The sequence below is a fragment of the Canis lupus genome, chromosome 32 (genome assembly GCF_048164855.1).
Source record: "Canis lupus baileyi chromosome 32, mCanLup2.hap1, whole genome shotgun sequence".
Lineage (NCBI taxonomy): Eukaryota > Metazoa > Chordata > Mammalia > Carnivora > Canidae > Canis > Canis lupus.
The window spans coordinates 40,376,600-40,381,760 of NC_132869.1; the positions used below are offsets into that span (position 1 = coordinate 40,376,600).

The 5,161-nt window shown below is 40.1% G+C and overlaps 1 pseudogene; it reads right to left on the reverse strand.

Moving 5' to 3' along the window:
• Window positions 1-2,487: 2,487 nt before the first annotated feature.
• On the reverse strand, window positions 2,488-4,721 carry LOC140622777 (zinc finger matrin-type protein 5 pseudogene; annotated as a pseudogene).
• Between the last annotated feature and the right edge of the window lie 440 nt (window positions 4,722-5,161).

The window sequence follows — 5,161 nt, forward strand, 5'->3', positions numbered from 1 at the left end:
TACATTTTTGCCTTCAGCAACTATATTTAAAATTCTAAGAGCAATTTCTTATTCTGTGATTGTTCCTTTATAATAGCAATCTGTAATTCTTTTATGGATCTATTACCTTTTAAAAATCTCTCTGAATAGATAGGGTTTAAAGATTTTCTGTTCCCTGAATTCCTTATTCCTCTTAGGACAGATTTTTTTTTTTTAATCCTGATCTTTTTCTTCTATTTGTATGTGTGATGATCTATATTTGCTTTTCTATATTTAAGAGAGAAAAACCGTGTTGGTATTTCTGTTTAGCTGGTATGAGTTTCCTGTATGCTATATGAGTCTAGATCTGTTTTCCCATTCAGTATTTTACTAAAGGGAACGGCTGATCAGAGGTTCCAAGATAGGGCTTGGAGCTGACTTTTAGAATTGGAGGGAGGGAACAGAAGAGATACCTCAAAAGGAGAAGATCTTATTCTGAGATCTTCAGAATTGAGAAGGTGGGTTCTCAATTGAGAAGGTTTCTAGGTGGGTGAGATTGTTACCCACCTAGAAACTTTTCTTCTCCATGGCTGACCCTATCTGGTAAGTTCCACCTGAACACCGATAGCAGAGGGTGTGGGCCTAGGATGGCCTCTTGGGAAGCTGTTTATAGAAAGATTTCCACTTAACTTCCTTTTAGCTCTCCTTGTATCTCTTCTCTCCTCCCCTGACAACTCGTGGGCTCTGCTGGGCACACCAGCTCTCTCCTCAGCTACAGGCCTTTCTTACTTACTCTGGACAGTGGACTCACTCTCTGTCTCATCTATCAATAGCTTCTCTCTACTTAACTCTTTTCCAGAAATCTTAGAAAGGCCCTTACTTGGTGATGGTCCACTCTCATTCTCTTTGCTGCATTAGGTTATTTTACTTTTATTATAGTTTTAATGGAGTTTTAGGAGGGAGAGAAGACAAATATGTGTGTTTAATCTACCATCTTTGCTAGCATTTTATTTTCAATTTTCCATCTGTCTTCATAAATGAGACTGTTCTAATCATTCTTCTTTTCTCTGTGTGACCTTTCTTTGGTTTGGGGTTCAGGCTTGCAGTACATTTAAAAAATGATTGGCTCACATTCCAGGTGTTTCCACATTTGGGGATAGTTTAAATTCATCCAAACATTGGTCCAAGGGCTGTTGCATCACTGTGACCTGGGACTGTTTTTTTAAGAATAGATCTACTAAAAAAAAAAAAAAAAAAGAATAGATCTACTTATCTTTGTACCAATACAAGAGAAATATGAAATAATATACATAAATTGTTAACATAGGTTAACTCCAGAAGCAGTGGGAGAGAAATGGGGAGACTTAATTTTTATTTTATACATGTCTTTATTGTTGGATTTTTTTTTTTTTTTTTACAACCACTATACATGACTTTTGAAAAAAATCTTAATGGAAAAAAGATTCCCAGAGCAAACTTTGGAGACTAGTTCATGGAGTCTGGAAAGCCAGGAAATCTATATATGTATTTTAAAATGTACTCAGGTAATTCTAATATACCTTCATATAAAAACCTATGGGCCTGGGCAGCCTGGGTGGCTCAGCGGTTTAGTGCCTGCCTTTGGCCCAGGGCGTGGTCCTGGAGACCTGGGATCGCGCCCCATGTCGGGCTCCCTGCATGGAGCCTGCTTCCCCCTCTGCCTGTGTCTTTGCCTCTCTCTCTCTCTCTCTCTCTGTGTGTGTGTGTGTCTCATGAATAAATAAATTCAAAAAACAAAAGCAAAAAGCAAAAACAAAAAAAAAAACAAAAAAACCTATGAGCCTGAGATTTAGAGGAAGAAGGCAAGTAAAGGAAAGGTAGCTCTTTGACTTCTTCTTTTTCAGTATTATCTATTTGTCTAGTTTCTCTGCCTCTTCTTGGGCCTTTTGGTACCATATGTATATCCTTGGATCACCTATTGTTTTAAATTTATTCATGAAAAATTATATCTACTAATTTCTTACTACTCTCACAATCACTTTTTTTTTTAAGAGAGAGAGAGAGAGGGAGGGAGGGAGGGAGGGAGGGAGGGAGAGAGATAGGGAGCTAGAGCCAATGGGGGACAGAGGGAGAGGGAGAGAGAGAATCCTAAGCAGGCTCCATGCTCAGTGTGGAGCCTGGCTCAGGTCTTGGTCTCACGACCCAAGATCATGACCTGAGATGAAACCAAGAGTCCTATGCTTAACGGACTGAGCCAGCTGGGCACCTTTATAGGCTTTCTTTACAAACATCCAGAACATAGTTTTCTCATCCATCTTTTCAAGATGTCCCATGGGGGATTGGGCATGGAGCTGCGTGGAGCAGAGTTAGGACCAGGGCTGCACCTGGTAGAGAGACTCTGGGGCTTAGTCAGGCCAGGCCAATCCAATGGTTTCAGAGGCTCCATAGAGTACAGCAGGAGGGGGCCTTGGCATCCCCAGTATGAACCCTTATCTTTATTGTGACTGACCCAAAAGCTGACCAGATGGGGGTCAGGTGGGGAAGAAGGGCTCAGCCCCACCAGATGATGCTGGGCTGAAGGGGCCAGCCCCTGTGAGGGGGTACCTTCAGGAATTGAGGCAACCTTTGCCCCGGTGGTCAGTCTATGGGATACTGGAAGATAGTGGTTCTCATGGATTCAGCCCTGCAGCTTGGCGCCTTGGCTCTCTTTTCCAACCAGTCTTCCAGATGGCCCTTAGGGAGCTCTGTGACATCTAGTGGCCACTCCCTGGCCCGCCTCTCCTCCTCCACCTGGATACTCAGCTCCTGCAGGTCTGTCGCTGACATGTGGGAAAGTTTGCAGTTGGAGGCAGAGTCACACTGGCCTGTCAGTAGAAATTACCTGTAGGGCCACTCATTCTGTTCATTAGCAAGATGGCAGCTGCATCTTGGAACATGTCATACCAGACCTTCCTGGCCTTCAGGTGCTGCAGGAGCTTCCTGTGGTTGGGGAGGTTGTCCTGGAAAGAGCTGTTGCAGTAGTCAAAGAACTAATGCTACCTGGGGGCCACCTAGCTCTGCAGGGCACAAGAGCTCTGAGCTCCTCCTCCTTCTGTGCCCTCCAACCTTCTTTATCTTTCATTTTAACCCTTTTTCTTATTCTTCTTTGTGGCTTTTCTATTAAAACATTTTTATTGTAAAATATACATAATGTAAAAATTGCCATTTTAACCATTTTTAAGTTTGCAATTCAGTGGCATTTAGGAACATTCACAATGTTGTGCAACCATCACCACCATCTATTTCTGGAATTTTTCATCATCCTGAACATAAACTGTGTACTGTTAACCTTAAAAATAAAACTGCCAGCCCGTTTTACCAGCAAAAAATGTTTTTTTTTTCTTTTTTTTCAGGAATAGCAGAGAATTGCAATCTGGAACAAGAAAGCTACAGCAAAAATCATAGGCAAGCCCAGAGAACAGAGGAGAAGAACACTCCTTTATAGAGGAAAGCAGAAAGTTGGGAAAGGTGTCATAAACAAAGAGTCCACTGAAGTAAACAAGGATTTGGAACCATAGTGGCTTCTCATTGGCTGGGCTGTTGCTGAGGGGAAGACCCTTTTCTCCTCCTGCCAGGATAGTAAAGTAGTGTGGAGACGCAAGGTGCATCTCTTCCTCTTGGATTTACAATTGATGATGAATGCTAGAGTGTGAGAGCTCCCCCTGCCAGCCTCCCAATTCCCTTTTAGTGAAGTTTCCTGTCATTAATTTTCACAGTGCCCATTAAACAATATCTTTTCATTCTTTCCCCCAAGCCCCCCATAACCTCTAAACTACTTCCTGCCTCTATGAATTTGCCTATTCTGGGTACCACATATGAATGGAGCATACAATATTTGTCCTTGTCTGGCTTATTTCTTTGAGCATAATGTTTTCAAGGTTCATACATGTTGTATCAGAATTTCATTCTTTTTAAAGGCTGAATAATACTCCATTGTATGTATACACCACATTTTGTTTATCCGTTCCTCTGTTGATGGGCATTTGGGTTATTTCTATCTTTCGGCTTTTGTCAATAATGCTACATGAAGATTAGTGTACAAGTATCTATGTCAGTCCTTGCTTTCAATTCTTTTGGGTGTGTACCTAGAAGTAGAATTCCTGAACCTCATGGTATCTTATGTTCAACTTTTTTTGGGCCATTTTCTACAGCAGATGTACCATTTTGCATTCCTATCAGCAATGTACAACGTTTCCGATTTCTCCACACCCTCACCAACACTAGTTATTTTCTGGTTTCTTTGTTTTTAATTGTAGTCATCCTAATGGGTGTGAAGTAGTCTCATTGTATTTTGATTTGCATTTTTCTAATAGGTAGTGATTTTGAACATCTTTTCCTGTGCTTCAGTTTGGCCATTTGTTTATCTTCTTTGCAGAAAGTTCTATTCAAGTCTTTTGCCCAATTTTAAAGTGGGATTTTGGTTTTTTGTTCAGTTGTAAGAGTTTTTCTATTTTTTACTGGTCTAACTTATTATTCTGTCTCTCCTGAATTCCTAAGAGGCATACAGGGGATCTTCTCTATTTGTGCTATCCCATATGGTAGCTACTAGCCACATGTGACTACTGAAATTTAAACTTTAGCTGCTTAAAATTAAATAAAATAAAAAATGTGATTCTTCGGGGCATCTCAGCTTGTCAATAGTCACATGTGGCTAGTGGCTACTGTATGGTACAGCACAGAATGGACATTTTTGTCATCACAAAAAGTTTTATGAGGCAACATTGTTCTAGACCTACCTTCCACATCTCTTATATTTTTCTCTAATATTTTGCATCTCCATTTTTTCTGTCTTATATCTGGTCTTCTTCCTGAGAGATGCCCTTGACTTTATCATTCACACCTTGAATTGGTCTTCAGTTGTGCCCAATTACATTATTGACCTCCAATATTTAATTTTAAATCTTATTTGGCAATTATAGTTTTACTAATGTCAATAGTTTCTTTTGTTTTCTGATGCTCCTTTTCATAGGAGCATATTCTTATAGATGCCGTTTGCTTTTGATTAACTACTAGGACACTAATTCACTTAAATATTTTTTTTTTTTTTTAATGTTCTCTGTCTCCTGAATTAGCTTTGTTTCCTCCAGGGTCGAATGTCCTAATTATTCATCTTTGTTCCTCTCTTCCATGCCATTGGTTTTCCTAATGTCTAGTGATTCTTAATTGTACATTTATAGTTTCTGAC